The 21160-nt window shown below is 44.2% G+C and overlaps 1 pseudogene; it reads right to left on the reverse strand.

The window, feature by feature from the left end:
* Nucleotides 1–8987: 8987 nt before the first annotated feature.
* Nucleotides 8988–11813, reverse strand: LOC116154991 (olfactory receptor 6E1-like; annotated as a pseudogene).
* Between the last annotated feature and the right edge of the window lie 9347 nt (nucleotides 11814–21160).

Consider the following 21160-nt stretch of genomic DNA (forward strand, 5'->3'; position numbering starts at 1 on the left):
GATTTTTTAAATTGTTATTATTGGCCTTGTTTGATTAGGGGTATAAAACGGTTGGCAGAAGCAGGAGACAGAGCAAAGCATGAACATGTTATTTCACCAGAATTCATATAAATGGTGGCTCCTATAGGCAGCAGGGAGCCCGTGGATGTTTCTGAGCACAGAAACAATGTGAAGAAAGTGTTTTGGGAGATGACTGAGGTTCTGCTGTCTTTCCAGGGACAGTGGCGCAATGCAGACATCCGCCAGGCTTGACACATCCCTCTCCCCGCCCACCCCAGCGCCTCAGCACTTTGCTGGCTTGTGAGTCTAGAAAAGTCACCTAACCTTCCTTCTAAACCTCTAAGGGCTTGGCAAAGAAGTGAAGAAACAGGACACAGCGTAAGTCCTTACACAATCTATGTAAACTGGGAATTTCAGAGATGAGGTGTTTGGCTCCGACCCTTAAATGTGACATACTTTATTTTCAGTTGAAGTATAGTCAGTTACAATGTGTCAATTTCTGGTGAACAGCATAATGTCCCAGTCACGCATATATATACATATATTCGTTTTCATAAATGTGACATACTTTAATTTTCTTTTTAAAAAATTTTTAAGTTAAAAAAATTTTTTTAACTTTAATTAAACATTTTTTTTAATATACTTTAATTTTCTACTCTCATTTCCCTCTTTCCTCAGCCACCATCGCCTCTGGAAATCTACGTATTCAATTGCTATTGCTGCTGGAAGACAGGTGAGGACAGATACCCTGGAGGGAAAGGGAGGGATCTGTGAGGGGCAGTAATGTTTTCTGGACTCAGAATACAGCTGGACTCATATATAAAGAACCTAGCTATAGAAGTTAAGGAGCCAGCAAGGAGGGTGTAGCTCAGTGGTAGAGCTCGCTTAGCAATCATGAGATCCTGGGTTCAATCCCCAGTACCCCCATTAAGTAAATAAATAAACCTAAGTCCCCCCAACAAAAAAAAATTTTTTTTAAAGAAGTTAAGGAATGGAACTGGGGTTACTGATCATTTCTGGGTACAATCTCAAAATCATGTCCCCAGTCAGTGTTTCTCCAACTCAAATGTGCCTGTCAATCACTGGGAGATCTTACTGAAATAAAGACTCTGATGCAGTGGGTCTGAGGTCCTGCATTTCTAACAGGCTCTCAGGTGGTGCGGCTGGTCCAAGTCCTTTGCGAGGAGCCAAATTTCAGTAAAGGACAACCCTCATGAAATGTCTTCAGAAGGTCTCAGTAGAGAGCAGATGTGAAGAAATAAACAAAAGGGATTTATATGAATGAAAAAAAAATGTGAGGGGGGAGGGTATAGCTCAATTGGTAGAGCACATGCTTAGCATGCATGAGGTCCTGGGTTCAATCCCCAGTATCTCCATTAAGTAAATAAATAAATAAACCTAATTACCTCCCCCCTCAAAAAAAAAAAATCAAAAAACAAACAAACAAAAAACCCCAAAACAACAACAACAAAAAAACAAACAAACAAAAAAAATGTGGGGTAACTTTTGGACTTTCTAAGTCCTTGGAGTTGAAAGTTTCAGATGCCAAAGGTGCCTGAGCTGCTCTCTGGGTGACATTCATTTAAGCAATTATTCAGCACCCACTGTGTGCTGCTCTTCAAGGTGCCAGAGACAGTCCTTAAAGGATGAACAAATTCTCTGCCTTTATGTGTTTTGTTATCTAGTAGAGATGACAGACAGACACAAATCAACAAATACATAGGCTTTTGTGTTTCATATCATGACACATACTACGATGGGAAAAAATACAGGGTAGAGAGTTGAGGAAGATTTGCAGAGGGCATGATGCATGAAGGGAGTCTTGAAGGATGAGAATACTTCAGCAGAGGAGGGGCGACCACCTGTGCAGGTCACAGGACTGGGTTGACAATGTGGGGGGTGGGGGAACTGCTGAAAGTTCAGATGGGTCTGGATTATAGAAGAGGAGTAGGAAGATATCAGGAGATGAAGTCTGTGATGTAGTCAGGAGACATTTTGGACACCTTCCATGATGCTTGGACTTTATCCCAAGGGCAGTGGGGAGCCATGGAGTGTTTATTCATAAGTGCAGTAAAATACACAGTCCGTGAAATTCACCGTTTTAACTACTGTAAAGTGTACAACTCAGGGACATTAAATCTATTGGCTATGCTTGCAGCCATCACCACTATACATTTCTAGAACTTTCTCATCACCCCAAAAGGAAACCCCATACCCATCAACAGTCACTTCCCATTTCCCAGTCCCCCAGTCTCCTGGGATACCTCCAATATACATTCTTTCTCTATAGATTTGCCTATTCTGGATATTTCATATAAATGGAATAATTCAGTAGGTGAATTTTGTGTCTGGCTTTTCCACTTAGCTTCATGTTTTCAAGGCTCATTCTTGTTATAGCATCTGTCAGTACTTCACTCCTTATTATGGCTGAGTTATGCTCCACTGTACAGTATGCAATGGTTTTGAGCCGGGGAAGGATGGAGTCAGATTTGCCTTAAGAAAGATGCTTCAGGGCATGTATCCAGAGGAAACTCTAATTCCAAAATATACAGGCACCCCAGTGTTCATAGCAGCACTATATACAATAACCAAGACATGGAAGCATCCTAAATGTCCATCAACAGGTGACTGGATAAAGAAGATGTGGTATATATACAATGGAATATTACTCAGCCATAAAAAAGAATAAAATAATGCCATTTGCTGCAATATGGATAGATAGACCTGAAGATGGTCATACTAAGTGAGGTAAGCCAGAAAGAGAAAGAAAAATACCATATGATATCACTTATATGTGGAGTCTTAAAAAAAAAAGACACGGACTTATTTACAAAACAGAAACAGAAAACAAACTAATGGTTACCAGGGAAAAAAGGGAGTGGGGAGGGATAAATTGAGAGTTCGAGATTTGCAGATACTAACCTATAAAAGTAGATAAAACAATCAGGTCTTGCTGTAAGCACAGAGAATTACATTTAATACTTTGTAGTGGCCTATAATGAAAAAGAATATGAAAAGGAATATATTAATGTATATATATATGTGTGTAAATGAATCACTATGCTATACACCAGAAATTAACACATTTTAAATTGACTCTACTTCAATTAAAAAATTAATTAATTATTTTAAAACAGAAAGATGCTTCAGGGCGGTGGTGGGGGATGAACCAAAGGAGGAAGCCGGGAGCCACGGGTTAACGGGTCTGAGCTGGGACAGTGGATGTGTTTGAGGGATATGGGGATGAGCAGCCAAAATTCTCAGGCAAGGGCCGAGGAAGAAGATGTTGCTAATCTGAATTTTCTAGGGGTTAAAGCTGAGCTTCCCCCAGTGATTCATTCATGATCTGAACTCCTTCCCCACTGCGTCCCAGGAGGGAAAAGTCACATTTCCAGGAATTCAGAGGGGAGGACGGAGGGAAGCTGAACCCATAGGTCACTCCTACATCCTCTTTCAAGAAAGCCCTTCTTTCTCGTGGGAAGAAAGAGAACTGTCAATTTCTGGGACCTTCTGTAGTGGCCGTTTCTGGAAATACAGGAGTGAATCCATCTCCATCCCTGATTTCAAGGGCCTCAGAGTCTAAAGACACAGAGGGACAATTTTTCAAGAAAGCCAGTTCAGGAAACACAGAATATGCTTCCTGAGACTTCTTTTTTTCCCCTCACCAAGAAAATGTAATTTCCTGCTTAAAAAAAAAAAGAACCATATCTTTATTGTAAAACAGTCCACTGTGCTAATAAGTGGACAAAATAGAAAGAGGTTAAGGAACTTTTTATTTTGTAATGACAGGCCTTGGGATTGGTATCAAGGATTGTATATGTTTAGAAGAGAATTTTGATGAATAGTTTGGAAGATGGAGAAGAGTTTTGAGTTAAAAGGAGGGAAGACAGCAAGGTCCTACTGTAGAGCACAGGGAACTATATTCAATACCTTGTAATGGCCTATAATGAAAAAGAATAGGAAAAGGAATATATATATATCAGAATCACTATGCTGTACACCAGAAATTAACACATTGTAAACTGACTGTACTTCAATAATAATATAAAAAAGAATCATAAACTGGATCATCATTTTTAAAAAATAAGTTAAAAGGAGGGAAAAAGCACCTCTTTATGATTTGGGTAAAAAAAAATACGGGTTTGCTCCTTCAAGGGACAGTATATTAAATAGTCAAAGCTCTTCTTGCTGAAAGAGATAGAAAAGGAAGTAATGTTAGAGCAGGCAGAGAGCTAGATATGAGCAGAGAAAGGGGGACACAGACCAAGTGGCAGGAATTGGGCAGAAAGGAGGGGCACAAGCGAAATGCAGGAAAGCACACATCATGTAAACATCAGGGTCCCTGGGCACAGAAAGAAAGCAGGAACCTTTGGGCTCATAAGGGGCCACACATTTTGGCCTGGAGACCAACAAAGAAAGGTGAGAAAAGGTAGGAATTTCCAGTGTCCGAATGTAACCTTTTGCTCATTATGCCCTCATTTCAATAAAATGAGCCTTGCAGATCAGAAGTACTCATCACATACCGACGCCATGACACTTACCATCCAGACTAAATAAGGACAAAAATCCCTCCTCCCTTTGGGAAGGTGGAGTTGGGATGATAATCAGGGAATACGACCCCAAGCCCTTCCCTCCCCAGTGAATATTCCGCCCATTCATTTTTACACCCTATGTAGCTAACTTGCCAGAGAAACACAGGGCAGCCTCTCACCTGAGCTGCCTGCTCTCTCTCCTTGAGAGTGGACTATCCATCCTTTAATAAATCCTTTACTTTTTTTTAACCTCTTCCTGTTGTCTCTGAATTCTTTCTGGGACGGGACAAGGACCTGGAACACCGGTTGCTTCCACGGGCAACAGTAACATCGCACTTTATAAGCACTGCATTGTAAGTGGAAAATACTATGTCTTCAATAAAATGGTATTTAAAATTGGCCAAAAAAGCAAAAAACAAAAAACACACAAAAAAACAACAAAAAAAGGCCACCTCAGCTCTATCTAAAGGGTCCCGGAATGGGCCCGCTGTCGCGGTGGGGGCAGCGAGGAGGGGACCCCCAGCGCAGCCGCCCTCCGCCCGCCAGAAAGGCCTTTCACCCCCAGCTTCTTGCCGGCGTCCCAGAGCCTCAGCGCCGAATCGCAGAGCTGGGTAACCGGGACCCGGGTCCCGCGACCCGCCGGGACGCCCCAGCTTGCAGGCGGCTGGAGATGCCCAGCTGCTCAGGAGGGCGGGGCGCACCCGTGGCTCCCGTGTCCCGGGCTTAGGCTGTAAGTGCTGAGAACGGGGGGTGTCGGGGTCGTGCCTGGGGATGCGGGAGGTGATGCTGGCTCGGGTTTGCCTGTGGGGGAAAGTGAAGAACCCTCCCAAAGGAGGACAGTACTCCTAAGACCCAGGGCACCAGTGGCCTGGCCAGCAGACTTCTCGGAGAGACGGCCACCAAGGACTGAATCATCAATTTACTTGTCGCCGTTTTTAACATCCTTATTCGTCCGATCAACGCTGATCAGCGCTTTTGTTTTCCTTTAACTACCTCCCAAACCGTTGAATATATTTGTTACCGAGGCAAACTTGGGTCCCCTTGCCTGGACTCAGTAAAGCCAATCTACAATTTCATTTATAGATTATATTTATACAGGGACCAATTTCATATACATATTATATTTTTAGTATATATTATAATTTTATATATAAATACAAAATAATTATGTTGTACATAATTTTACTTTATATATAACATGTATATATACATATCTTTTTAATGGAGATACTGGGAATAGAACCCAGGACCTCGTGTTTTAAGATCCTCATGCAATTAACTTCTTCCATCTGGTGGGGGTTTTAGTATCTGCAAAACAATTCAGGAATAAGCATCAGACACTCTTATCTATATCCTCCAGGGAGGAACTAAGCATTCTGTGACTGCTATACAACTGGTCTGTTCTTTAAATTGTCACCAGTTCTCCTGGCCCAACTGCTATTTTTTGTTACTATATGTGCATATTCTTGAGCCAGCCTTTTGTGACTCAGGGGAGACCTGTTTCTACAAACAAGAGGCAGGCAGAGGTCACTGGTACTGGTGGTGGAGGGGGTGGGGGCAGAGTCTGAAGGCCCCACAAGGTCCTGCTTGGTCCTGCTTGGTTTTCTATTTCCTAGTTCCTAGTTCCTATTTTTTGCTGTCTGCATTTCTGCCTTCCATTAAGTGTAACCTTTTCACTTTTCAAATTAAAAAACTCCATGCCACTCCTAAAACAAAAAAAAAGATGAGTGAATGAGGGAGTGAATAAATGAATGAATGAATGAATTTTTGCCAGGCAGGGAGTACATTACTATATTATCTCACTGAATCTTTGATACAACCCTGAAGTAGGGTCTGTTGTACCCACAGGACATGTGAGAAAATAGCCCCGTAGAGGTGATTTGCTCAGTAGCACATGGCCCAAGTATTAAGAGATGGATCCAAATCGAAATCAATCAAAGCTGGTGCTTATAGTCACCCTTCTGGTTCTCAGCTGGAGGTGGAGTTCATGATCATCAGGAAATATGTTTCAATTTCATGTCGGGGGGAGGGTATAGCTCAGTGTAGAGCGCATGCTTAGCATGCATGAGGTCCAGGGTTCAATTCCCAGTATCTCCATTAAAAAGATAAAAACATTTAAAAAACTTATATGTATATACATGTTATATATAAAGTAAAATTATACACAACATATTTTGTATTTATATATAAAATTATAATTATATACTATAATTATAAAATATATAAATATAATATGTGTATGAAATTGTCCCCTGTAAAATATAATCTATAGCTGAATTGTCCCATCCCTAACCCTCCTGAATCAGAATCTTTGTGGCGGAAACTGGGGGATGAGAGGCCATCAAAAACCAAGTTTCAAAAAATTCCCCAAGTGATTCTGCTGAGAAACGCTTAATACTATAATGACACAGAGAAACTGTAATTTTTCTCACAGCAGAATTCCCTTTTCCTATCCGGAAGAGAACTGTTTCTGTTGAACACTTTGGAAAATCACTAGGGTGGTCACAGCAGACATTTTTCAGTGTGAAATGTGCTTGTTTACAGATAGAGGTAAATCGTTCAGGATAAAAGGGGATTTTAGAAGCAGCCACATGAGCAAGTCAGAGAGAAAAGAAATAAGTGTCAGGTACCTGGAAAAAACTTTCGGTGGGTTTAAGGAGATGACTAAGGGGTATTTTAATTATTTTATGCTATGGTGTTTGATGAAAACTCTCTGCCCCCACTCACCTCCATCATTCGCGTAACCTGCGTTACTCACTAACCACTGTAAGCTGAGCTTGCTTGTACAAGTTCAAGCTTTTAAACCCTTAGCAACTGGAAAGGCAATTACAGACCCACCAGACCACTCCTCCAATTTGAAAATAGGGTAAACTGAGGACCCAAGAAGTGGTCGCCTGAAGACCATCACATAACACCCCAACTGTAACTATATCACGACTCCCACTGCCCAGGGCCCCAGCTGTCCCTGGGTCACAGTCAGACCTTCACTGGGCCTGCACACAGGGGTTGTGTAACTTCCTCCATGGCTGTGTCCTCACTCGCTCTGACCGCAGACCCTGGCAGGAATCCCCCAGCCTGGCTGGCCCCTCCCACTCCGGGTTTCAGGAACAATCAGAAAGATCCTAGCCCTCCAGGCCCCCACCGTTCCTGCCCTGACCAACCAAGAAGACTTCTCCTCTTGCTGATGGTATTAAAACTTCACATCAAGAAGTGCGTGACACTTAAAGAAAATTTGTTAGGTTCCTAACATCTCAGACCAGCTCATGTCTCCCTGTTACAGGCTCTTCCAGGACCTGAACTTATCCTTCACAGAACACAGCATGGTTTGCCATTGTGTTTTGTCTTTGCCCAGTTAGCCTACGATCACCAGGAGAAAACCTGTAGGTGGACAAGGTCGCATTTATTCCAGGAGAAGCAGGGTGAGTGGGGACAGGGGCTCTGGTACTTCCCACCTCCTCTCAAGCTTCAGGATTCCCAGACAACTGCTGTTTCTGGACCCCAGCCCGTTTAGCACTGGGACACCCTCTCCACCTTTTTTGGGGATTCCATGCCTTTTTTTAATTTTTAAAAATTTATTCATTCGTTTTGGGAGGAGAGGTAATTAGATTATTTATTTATTTAAGTGGAGGTGCTGAGGATTGAACCCAGAACTTGTGCACGCTAGGCACACTCTACCACTCAGCTATCCCCTCTCCCACTCAGCTATCCCCTCCCCCCACAACTTTTCACTTTACTTTCCACAGCAGTTCTTCTCCTTTAGCTTGGCTTCCCCATTTCAGGCTATGTTCTCAGAATTTTCTTTTATATCTGTATTAGCAGAAATTTATGCTAAGCTGATGTAACCAAGAATCCACAAACCACAGTGGCGAGATTAAGACAGACCTTAATTCCCCCTTCACAGAGGAAGTCTGTGGTTGATGCACGACCAGCAGGAGGCGCTGTTACAAAGCTCATCCAGGGACCCAGGCTGATGGGATGTCTCTAAACAATGTATTTTTTGGTTGGTTTGTTTCCATCCCTTGTCCCAAGGTGGCCACCATAGTGATCGTGTACTCTAGGCAGCAGGAAGATGGAAGGAAAAAAAATGGAGAGAATGCAATTTTCTTAGGAAACCACAATCCATAAATTACACAGATCATTCCACTTACACCACAGCCTCTAAAACTTAGTCTTGTCACCAAGGTAGCTGCAAGGGAGGATGGGAAATGTCTCTAGCTGGACGTCACGTGCCCAGATAAAATTCAAAGTGTTCTGTTAGTAACGTGGAGACTGGATAAGCAGAATGACTAGCAGTCTCCATCGTTATGGCCAAAAAGCTGCGTTGTCCTGAGCAGGAGAGCAATTCACTCCCTCTTCTGTTCTCCTGGAATGCAGAAATACGCACAGTCAACTTGGGAACCAGCAAACTTTTCTTCTCTGCTCAAGTAGGGAAAAAAATGCCTTCACCGAGACAGGGAAAAGAGCAACTAACAGGCGGCCCGTCTGGAAGCCTTATGCCCTGAGCGTCTTAGAAGGAACCCCTCCCACCTTGATCAGCAAATCCCTGCTCACTTTCTGGACCAGCTCATTCCTCAGGCAGTAGACGAAGGGGTTCAGCAGGGGCGACACGATGGTGCTGAAGAAAGCGACTCCTCTGTTGAGCTTCAGCCGCCCTGTCCGCCGGGGGCTCAGGTGCACGGTGAGGCAGCTCCCGCAGGTGAGGGCGACCACCAGGAGGGGGGAGGGGCAGGTGGAGGAGGCCTTGCGGCGGCCCCGGGATGAAGGCAGGTGCAGGACGGTGCCGCTGAGCGGCCGTAGCACAGGCCGGTCACCACCACGGCAGAGGCCAGGGTGCACGCGGCCACCAGGAAGGACACCAGCTGCAGGGGCCTGGGGTCTGCGCACACCAGCTCCAGCAAGGGCGTGCTGTCACAGAAGAAGCGGTCGAGGACGTCGGGGGCCACAGAAGGGGAGGGAGAACACCCAGACGCTGGGCCCGGCGAGGAGGAGGACGAGGCTGCGCCCCGCAGCCCAGCACGAGGACGGGGCCCACCCCAGCGGTCCTGCGGGCGGGGCACCGCAGCGGCCGGCAGACGGCCAGGTAGCGGTCCGCGGACGTCACCGCCGGCAGCAGGGACTCCGCGGTGCCCAGGATGAAGCAGAGCCCCGTCTGGGAGAAGCATCTGGCTCGGGAGACGGTCCCACGTCCAGTGAGGAGGTGGACCAGCGCCTGCGGGGTGACGGCGGAGGCGCAGCCCGGCTCCAGCAGCGAGGAGTGCCGGAGGCAGCAGGGCACCGGGGTGGCGAGGCGGCGGTCGGCCACGGTCAGGGTGACGATGAGCAGGTTCCCCGGGAGGGTCAGCACGTGCGTGACCAGGAGCACAGCGAGGAGAAGGAGCTGGAGTCCGCGCACGTCGGTGACCCCCAGGCGCACGAACTCCGGCGCTGCGGTGCCGTTGGACGAGCGGCCGGGGCGGGGGGCCCGGTCTGTGACGGCAGCAGAGCCCGGGGCTTAGGTGTGCCCGCTGGGGTGGGGGGTGGGGGGCCGTCAGTGCACCCGCTTCCGTCCTGGCTCTGTGGTTTAGCCCCTCAGGGTCTCAGGGGCTTCATCAGTAACACAGGGATGTAAGAGTACCCCCCACCCCGCCCATAGGGCTGTTGTGAGGATGAAATGAAGGAAAACTTAGAACAGGGCTTGGCCCATGATTAATACGCTCCCAAATGTTAGCTGTTATTTTTGTATAATGTAAAAAGTATCATTTTCAGTTTCACCAGAAGAACTTTCCTCTTGCCCCCACAAAGCCTGTTACGTGCTGGGTAAAACACTTTGATAATCCGCAGAGGGGTGAGACCTATTTCTTGCAGGGATTTTATTTTATACAGAAACAGTTAATGCAGTTTGGAACCAGAAAGGTTAGGATAGAGAATTTGAGATTTGCTTTTTGCAACAATTTGTTTGCTTGTGTCTTTGAACTGTAATATAACACAAATTATGAGAAGTGAACACGTCATTATTGTACCATTTGCTGCATTTTCTGAAATAGAACGTACAGGTACAACCAGCACCCAGAGCAAGGAACGGAATATGACCAGCACCCCACGCCCCCGATGGTCACAACCCCTTCTCCCAAAGGCAACCACAACTGAAGGAACTGGAGAGGGGGGAGGCAGATGAGGAGTTTGGCAGCTGGAGAATTCTTGAAAATTCTGAGCTACTACGAACTACTTTATCACATCTATTCTGTCTGCATCATGTGACGCGTAGATGCCTCCTTTGTCCTCATCTGAAATACATCCTTCTTTGACTAGGCTAGCACTGTCTAATGCCAACTAAAAATTGGCACTTGCCATCCGCATCTACAAGGGTTAAATCAGGAGCCACTGCAGCCCTGACCTGCAACACCCCTTGAAAGGAGTTCAGGGTGGAGATCAGGAATGGGGTGTTCTGTGCTCTGGGAAAACTGGCAGAACATGCCTTCAGATAGTTAGACATTTTCAGGAGAAGATTTTATAAGCCCAAATTCTTGCATCTCCTCATACCTAGAAAGGCACTAAAATCATTAAAGGTGACATCTGCTCATCGTGACTAGCAGCCAGCCTCTGTCTAAATGTGTGCTTGACTGCACATACCCCCTCCCTTCACTAAAATCATACATAATACTGACGTTCCCCCTGCCTCTTCAGAGCAGTTCCTCAGAGCTATCTGAAATGCTGTCTCCTGGGCTATAGTCCTCATTTTGCCCTCAAATAAAACTGAACTCACAGGTCTCACATTGTGCATTTTTTTCAGTCAACACCAGTTAGAAATATAACGCGAGTCACAAATGCAAGCGACATATGCAATTTCAAATTTGCTAGTGCCACATGAAAAGACATAATAAAAAGAAACAGATGAAATGGATGTTATCAACCTATTTCATCTAACTGAATATATCTAAAACATCATTTCACCAGGCAATCAATGAAAAAGTTATACATGAGCTGCTTTATATTCTTCTTTTGGGACCAAATTTTCAAAATCTGGTTTCACACCCATAGCACATCCCATGGCAGACCGTCCACATTTCAAGTCCCCAGTAGCCACAGGTGGCTCATGGCTACCACACTGGACAGCTGTGGTCTAGTTCCCCCAGGCTCTCCTTCAGTCTACAGTCTAATTCTGCTTGTCTCAGAATCGGGAAGATCTCCCCTAACCTCAGTTCCTTCTTCAACACCTTCAGTGTCTCCTCCTGCTCTGTCCCCAGGTTCCTAGAGGATGGTGTGAAAGGCACAGACAACAGGTGATGACAATTTACCTGGCATTACAGTCCTCTTTATCACAAAGGGTCCAAGTCCTGATTCTGGACTTTTTTAGAGGCATATGGCGTGGAACAGGGGCAAAGGAGAAGGTAATCCACAAACCCAACAAAAGTGAGAGACAAGGAGAGGCCCTGGAGGGGAAAAGAGAGAAACATATTAAGCACAGACAGACACAGAAGGAAGGGGAAATGCAGGGAGAACAAGGGTACAGACTGGGGAAGACACAGATGAAGGCACACAAAGACAGCCAGAGAACTAGAGACAAAGCAGAGAGACAGGCAGGAGAGGAAAGACAGATAAAGCCAGAAAAACAGGATGAAGAGAGACAAAGGGAAAGGCAGAACAAATCAGGGACCAGAAAGAGATGACAAGCAAGCCAGAGTTTTGAACATTGAGTTCTTTGAGATCATTGGTAAGAATGGAGCCCTGCTGGTCCCCAGCCGTCACTGTTATTTCAGATACTAGGTCACACCCCCCATGGAAAGGTGAGGAGCCCTTTCCCCTCCCCGATTCTTCTTACCCAGGAGCTCCCAGGAGGCAGAAGGGTCAGGCCTCAGGAGCCTGGAAAACTTTGAAAATGTCTAATCTTTCTTAAGGGACTGGTTAACTCAACTTCCTTCAAACGTTTGCTGAAGGGAACTTGTATATGGGTAAAGGTTTAATAGAAGTTTTTCTTTCTTTCCTTGTTTACTTTTCCCCACGAGTGGAAAATGAGCAGACTGGACTCAGTGCATTTTCTTTCCTTCTTTTTCCTCTTCGGCACAGCAGCAGGGGTCGACCCCAATGGACTCGTGCAGCTGAGGACTATTCATTCCTTTGTGTCCTCAAGGTTTAGCCCTGTAATAATCACCATAATGAGGGTCATTTATTAAACATCTGCTATAGTGGCTTATGTAATTTTTAAAATTTAAAAAAATTTTTTTTACATTTTTTAATTGAGTAATAGTCATTTTACAATGTTGTGTCAAATTCTAGTGTAGAGCACAATTTTTCAGTTATACATGAACATATATATATTCATTGTCACATTTTTTTTTCGCTATGAGCTACCACAAGATCTTGTATATATTTCCCTGTGCTATACAGTATAATCTTGTTTCTTCTATTCTGCATTTTAAAATCCCAGTCTGTCCCTTCCCACCTCCCTGTAAATTTTTTTTTACTGTCATGATCCACCTTCCTTTCCTGACAAGGTCTCAATCATCATTTGGGTGAATTTTCTCTGGCCAACAAGTGAGAGACTCTTGGTTGCCTCTGCCCTTCCCTTCTTCCAGGACTTTCCATTTTAGCAACGGCTGGAGGGTGGAACAGCACCAAGGAAAGAGAAGGTGAAGGGAAGAGCAAAAAGTGGACGAATATCTAAACAATGCAGGCAAGAATCTCACAGTTTTCTTTTCAGTTCTGTGATGGCAGGAGTTGCTGGCTACACCAAAGGATTTTAATGACAAAGGCAGCTGGACTCCAAGAGATGCTTGTATGCCAGTGTGCAGAGCAGCATTCCTCACAGCGGTCAAAAGAGGAAGCAATCCAAATGTGCATGAAGGAATGAACAGGTGAACAGAAGCTGTTGTGTAATAGTGTGTGTGTGTGTGTGTGTGTGTGTGTGTGTGTGTGTTTGTGTGTAATATTAAGTCTTAAAAACGAAGGAAATTCTGACACAGGCTACCACATGGATGAACCTGAAGGACGTTATGCTCAGTGAGATAAGCCAGTCACAAAAGGGCCAACATTGTAGGATTCCACTTATGGAAAGTACCGAGAGTGATCAGATTCACAGAGTCAGGAGGTATGGTGGTGGCTGCTAAGAACTGGGGGTTGGGAGTTACTGTTCACTGGGTTTGGAGTGTGAGTTTTGCAAGATGAAAAGAGTTCTAGGGATGGACGGTGGTGACAGTCGTACAGTAACGTAAATGTACTTCCTGCTGCTGAACTGTGTGCTTGAAATGGTTAAGATGGTACATTTTATGTGTGTATTTTACACAACTAAAAAATAAAACAAAATGAAAATGAAAAAGAATATGAGAAGGAATAAACATATGTACATGTATGACTGCAACATGACACTGTACACCAGAAATTGACACATTGTCAACTGACTGTACCTCAACTAACAAAAATTAAATAACTCTGAAATTTAAAAACTGAAAATTGAAAGTTAAAACAAGAAGAAAAAGGCAATTGAAGATCTGCATGCAGAGCAAAAGACCCCAGATACTCAGATGCCCAGCTGCATTGAGAGGTAATACACCATGATGGAAAATCCTGGTGAAACAGGGGGCTGGGGGGAGAATCAGGAATAAATGAATGTGAACAGAATACATTTCAAGTTTTTCCTTCACAAACTGTCTCAGAGTGAGTGGTTTACACTCAACAGGTGAAACTTGCACGTCATCACATTTCTTCTACATCTTTGGTCAGTTGCCCTGAGCTGGCAATAGTTATCAGCACCTTGGGGACAGAATTCTGAGTCTTTACTATGACCCAGTATAGCTTCTGTCATGTGGGAAAACTCAACACATACTTGTTAGGTGATTGAATCTATACACAAGACATCTATAAAGGAAGCTGGGGAAGACTGCGTCCCGGACTTGCGTAAAAATGGTAAAATTCTGTTTCTCATTTACAGCTGTGAAATCTGAAAGCTTAGACACAGACTAAATGTGTTGCTCAGCAGAGAAAGGGATGATCCAAGCACTGAAACCCCAGGACCAGAGCCCTTAGCTCTAAATGTCTGACCCTCCCCTTCATTCCTTTTTATCTTCTGCTCCCTCCCCCAGTGCCCAACAGCCAAGAAATCCCCTGAAGGATTATTGGCTTGGATGAAGAGCTTGGATTTATTTTTCCCTCAAGATTCCTTCTAGTGGCTGAAATTAAAAACTGCATGTGAAAGACTTCAGAAGTCTGTGCACCAAGCTAAAGACAGTTTTTGCTTGCTTCATCACAGGCTGACTGCTGCCTCTGGTCTAGGGTTGCCAGATGAAATGCCAGATGGCAAGATAAATTCGGATTCCTGCTGGACAATGAATACACTTTATTTAAGTATTTAGTATAAGTATGTCACATGTAAGTTGGGACAAAACTGCATGGGACGTGGTTATGTAAAAGTGCCTTTCTTATCATAGCATATCAGGGGCACATACCATCAACATGATTTATCACTTGACACTGATCTTGGTTATCCAGTTGAGGTACAGTGTTTGTCAGGTTTCTCCACTATTAAGTTATTTTTTGGGTCCCCTTTACATACCGTACTCTTTGGAAGGAAGTCCCTAGCGAGAAGTTATGTTCCACATGGAAGAGGAAGAAATTTTCCTCTGCCCTTCTGAGTTCTTCTGGCTGGTCTAAGAATTAAATTCACATGAGACAGATTAACAGGAGAAACTCAAACAGTGTGATAACACGTATACACGGGAGAGACCCAGGAAAACTGGGTAACTTGTCAAATGGCCCAAACCCTTGCCTTAAATAACATCTTCAGCTAAAGAGAAGGAAAAAGAGTTTGGGGGAGGGCCGTGGTTTGGGACTTCAAAGTGGGGGAAGGCAATTCACCACACTTAGCTGCTGCCCTCTGCAGACATGTCTGGTGTTAGCTTTATTCTGGGAGTGAGTCCTTTATTTAAGTTCTTTAGGGAGAGGTAAAAAGAAGGACTTCCTGCGTGTTCTTTTTCTTAAACATAATCAGCCCAAATTAATCCTCATGCCAAAGAGACATATTTTGGGGCACCTGATGTAGTTGGCTCCCCTGCAGTCCCTCCTCTGAAACTTGCTCAAGAAGCTTTGCAGTCCAGGAGCTGAGTTGGTAGATTGTTTCATTGTATTGAGCCAGTGTCTTGGTGCTGATGATGGATCAGTCCAGTTAAATTCATTTCAGAAGGTGGTGAACCACGCGGGGTCTCAAACTTAGGCCTATAAGGTGCAAAGAATTAAGTATTCAATAGAAGACATTTCTATGGAGACAAAAGAAAAACAAAGATCTATATAAAATTATAGCCCAGTGTCTGAGTCCTGAGAGCTGCCTGTAGAGAAGATTTCTAGAAGTAAGGCACAAAGCATCTTTAGATGGAGTGAGGGCAGACAGTGATAATGGGCAGATTCAAACCAGATTTTCCTGGCTTGAATGTCTCTGTTGAAGTCATTGGGTGTTCAGGTAAGCTTTCTCACTGGCTCACATAGACATGAAGATTATCTAAATGTCAGCCATGGTGGTGATCTCTTTGCAGTTTATATCAAGTTGACTCACTTCTCTCTGCAGGACTTTAGGAAAAAGGCAGCTTCAGTTTCTCTTGATTCGAAGTCAAAAATAGGGGAAAAAGTGGAAATGTTAGTTTGGAGACTATAGCCAAATAACTGAGGAAACTAAAACAATTCAGGACCCAGCCCAGTGTATGGGTGGAAAACAAAATCTCAAAAACAATGAGCAGAACTAGAATCTAACATCCACAGGTATTATAGTTTCTATTGGAACATATTTTTTCCTCTGTCTACAATCACCCTCACTTCTACCAAAGGTGGACAAATTAGGACTAATTTGTTTATAAAATAAATTCAAGTTCCTTAAACTTGGCCTGTATATTTACATAAGCTCGGCAAGAGTAACAGTTGACCAAATAGATTCTTTTAAATCTGCTTTTCTGGAACTTTTCATGAAGAATCTTCAAATTGAACTCTGAAATGTTTCTTGAAGGCAAGACGCCAAGCCAAGGACTTGCCATGTCTCTTCTTGAAGTCCACAAATTACCCGAGGTTCGGGGGCCTGCCGGAGAATGATCTGTCTTACTCACCTGTCAGCAAGACACCAGGCTGCTTTCCCAAGGGGGTTTATGGCTCCACAAAGTCAATCTTACTTCCTTAAAGTTGTCTGATCCTATTTGAATCAACGCACATTCTCAAGTATGACATCCCAGTAAAACCTCGGTAGTACAGCCAGTGTTTTCATTTGTGTCCTGGTACAAGGAGAACAGGTTCTTAGTGAACTCAGGTAAATAACTCTATTGCCATAAAAGTGAAGTTTCTGAACTCTGGAGGGATCAGCTAGAAAGAAAAGGATACGTGCTTCACTTCTGTTTCAAAACTACAGGTTACCGCATTGTTGTAAAGCATAGGTAGCTGAAGAGAAAAATTTTCCAGAAATCTCGAAAACAAATATTAAAAAGCTGATCGTGTTTCAGACAAAGTCATAAAAATTGTAAATCTTATTCAGTAGTTCATCCAGTCCTGTGTGATTAATTCTAGTTGATCTTGATGTTTTGTTAGCAGGTCTGTGTTGCAATCAGGTTTTCCATTAACATTCCACAATTTCTTACACAGTCCAACGGTGTGATCTGAAAGTTATCAGAAAACTGTGTGTCAAAAAGGATCACATAAGTGAATGAACAAAACATAACCTGCTAAAAAATGATTAATGTTACAGACTTATATATCCAACTTAATGGAAGAAAGGGTAGGGAGGCAAGTCTTCTGTAGGGAAAACAAATAGGTTTCTTTAGGAAAGAAAAACAGGTTAGTAGAACAAACGAGGGGTGACTAACTTGTGATAATGCTGTCTATGCACATGTGAGTGGGCTTTCCATCGTCTTCGAGGCTATAAACTCCCAGAGGGGAGAATCACAGTAATAGGCTTCCTCACCATCATCATCTCAGGAATGTCGCCTCCTGAATGGCGGAGTTTATGGCAGCCTTAGTTCCAAGAATTTTCTGCTTTGAGTCAGATAAGCTCAGAGGAGGCTTCTTTCTGCATTTCTTTCCTTTTCTTTTCTTTTTTTTTACTTTTTAAAAATTGAAGTACAGTCAGTTTACAATGTTGTGTCAATCTTTCTGCATTTCTTGCAACTCAGATGTCTTTCCTTTAAAATAATATCTCTACCAACTCTAGGATTTCAAGTGGGTCCTCACAGAACCAACTAAAACTCTCCACAACAGCATAAGCCATTTCATTCCGTCTTGTGTGGTTGGTTTTTCAAAAGTTAATGGAATAGTTCATTGCCACATTTAGATCCCATTGGATCCTATTTTGGAGGTTTGTGTTCAGTGCTTTAGCACGGAGGTCATCTGAGGCATGCCACAGTCCTCTCTACCCACCACTAGCGGGCACCCACTGCACCACTCCCCTTCCAGCTCCAGAGTTTTGCCTTCTGTGAAGAACAGTGCTTCTTACATCACTTTCCCTTCTCTGTTCTCCATGCTAAGCTCTCCCAGCAGAGCTCCTTGAAGAAGGGGACATAGTTACATGCCTCTTAAGTCTTCCTCCAACCTTTAGTGCAAGTCTGAATGCAGGCGTGGTGACTGTTAAATGCCTTTGCTGCATGGATTACCATCAGAGATTCTGAAGGTCTCTTTCTCCTGGTGGGTGGCCAGCTGGGCTTGGGGGTCCCCACACTCAAGTGCAGACCGTGGGAAGTCAAGCAGTGTAAGAAGATGGGGAGGGAGGAGGGTTGTAAGTGGGTTTCCCGAGCTTTACGGCCTGTACTTCTCAGGGTCTTTGATGTTCAAATGAATTCAGGAGTCCATGGAAATAATCAATAAATAATCTATCATAGGAATAGAAAAGAGTTTTATTTGAGCCAAACTGAGGACTATGCCCTGGGAAGCAGCCTCTCAGACAGCTCTGAAGAACTGCTCCATTGAACCATGGTTTTACACACAGTCTTACACCTCATCCAAACAAAGAACATTCATCAGACACAACAGGGTATGTTCCTTCAAGGTTGTAAAAGAGACAGACTTAGTACACAGGCAGCGAGACAGCAGGACCTGGTGTCTGGGAAGGGAACCTAATCTCTGAGCGAGTGTTAACATGGACGCCGTAAGAAGGGAGTTGTTCATCCTTGTCTTCAGCATAGACATTCTCAGCCTTAACAGTTAGAGCGGCTGTGCTGTGAGGGTTGGACGGGCTGGTTTAGTTCACACAAAGTTCCAGCTGCACCATGTACAAGCCAAACTGATTTCCCCGTGTCTCAATGCATGAAAATTCTCTCCATTCAAAAGTATAACAAAAATTTTGGAACCATATGATCCAGCAATTCACTTTGGAGGATACACCCAGAAGAATCGAAAGCACCCTCTGGAGGGGATATTTGTACACCCAGGTTCCTAGCAGCATTATTCGTAATGGCTAAAACGTGCAAGCAACCCAAGTGCTCATTGACCAAGAAATGATAAGCCAAACGTGGCTTGTATAAATAACAGAGTATTATTCAGCATTAAAAAGAAAGGGGATTCTAACGCACACTACAACAGGGAGGAACTTAGTGGGCATTCTACTTAGTGAAATAAGCCTGACAGTAAATGGCAAACACTGTAGGATCCCACTTAAATAAAGATTCCAGAGTGGTCAGATCCACAGAGACAGAAAGTAGAATGGTGATTGCCAGGAACTGTGGAGGAGACAAGGGGAATTGTTGCTGAATGCGTACAGAGTTGAAAAGAAGTTCTGGGGTTTGGTTTCATAAAATGTGAATGTACTTGACATGACTGAACTGCATAGTTTAAAATGGTTAAAATGATAAATCTTACGTAATGTATATTTTACCGTAATGAAAAACATTTTAGATCCATCCCCAGAAGTGTGGAGGGCTGATAGCGCCACCACAGGCGGTCCCCACCCAACCATCCCCATCCCCACCCTGAAAACCCAGGGATGAGCTCAGGGACTCCTCGCTCGGTTTTAGAGATGCATCAGTTCCAGCCCTTCACAGCTTAAACTCAGCCCCACTGACTCTGACCCAGGGCTCCAGGATCTCCTCCGACAATCCAGTAAGTCTTGGGGAAGCCCTCTCCTGTAGGCGACAGGGCACGGAGCTCAGATACTCAGAACTGAGTATCTCTGCAATTCATGCGTGTGGTCGAGTCAGCCTGGCTCCAGTCTGCAGGTGGAAAGACCCATTTTCCAGATGAAAGCAGAAGTTGCTGGGAGCCGTGTGTGTTTGTGTGAGAAGAGGTGGGGGTGGGGGAGACTGGGTCAGAGGCTCTAAGACTTGGTTTTTTATTGGTGTGTAAACAATTGTCATTATTACACTTATATAAGGTTTATGATATGTGGACCGCTGACTTCATTCTCCTGTGTTTGTACTCTCTGAATGTGTGGACTCCTCCTCCGCCCATGCTAGGGACCTGAGCATCCGCAGGGCTTCGTATCCATAGAGGATGACCAGACGGTGATTTATATTAAACCACCTTGGGGATTGCTGCACTGAGCAACTCTCTGAAGCTTGTTCTAATATTTATCATTGGTAGTAATGAAATATGGTTGTGAAATACACTTAATATAACATTTACCATCTTAAGCACTTTAAGTGTACTGTTCATTAATGTTAAGTATCTTTGCATTGCTGTACAACCAGTCTCCAGAATCCTTTTCATCTTGTAAAACCGAAACTGTGTCCCCATATGACAATAACTCCCCATTTCTCCCTCACCCCAGACCCTAGCAAACCACCATCCTACTTCCTATCTCTATGAATCTGAGCACTATCGATGCTTCATGGAAGTGGCATCACGCAATATTGGCCTTTTTGTGACTGGCTTATGTCACTTAGCATAATGTCCTCAAGGTCCCTCCATGTTGTAGCATGGCTCAGAATTTCCTGGATTTTTTTTAAGGCTGAGTAATAATCTTCTTCATGTATAGACCACATTGTGTTTATCCATTCATTTGTGAATGAACCCTTAGGTTGCTTCCAACTTTCAGCTATACTGAATAATCCTGCTGTGAACATGTGTGTATAAATATCTCTTCAAGATCCCATTTTCAGTTCTTTTGGGTGTACACCCAGAAGTGGAATTGTGGATCATATGGTAATTCTAGTTTTAATCTGTTGAGGAACCAGCACACTTATCCACAGCAGCTGCACCATTTTACGTTCCTACTAACAGTGCACGAGGCTTCAGCAGCAGCATTTGAACAGGAGGCGCACAGAGGTCTGGAGCAGTAAATGGCTTGTTCAAAGGCCCAGGGGTGGTGGGGGGGCCGAGATTCTGAGCATAGTTTCCTGGCTGTTTGAATGTTTACCCTTAACCAAAATGCTAAACCTGGACTTCGGAGTATCAGGGGTGGAAGCCCCTGATGGAAACTTGTGTTGCCTGGGTCTGCCTCGCCCTGCAGAGCCGTGCAGTGAGGAGACATTCCAAGCCCAAAGGATAGGAAACAGAGTCCTGTCATTTCTGATTCAGAATGAAGGTTAGTCTTCACTCCCTCCAGGTAGCTGGGAGGCCACTCTGGTCTGACGCTTTCACTGAGCCAGTCTAGAGTCTGTCTCTCCCTACAAATGCCATCCCATTCTGCCTGAACTCAGACATCCGATTGCATTTCACACTGCAAACAATGAAATGGAAGATTCCAGTTTTCAGAATCC

The sequence above is a fragment of the Camelus dromedarius genome, chromosome 9 (assembly GCF_036321535.1).
Source record: "Camelus dromedarius isolate mCamDro1 chromosome 9, mCamDro1.pat, whole genome shotgun sequence".
Taxonomy (NCBI): domain Eukaryota; kingdom Metazoa; phylum Chordata; class Mammalia; order Artiodactyla; family Camelidae; genus Camelus; species Camelus dromedarius.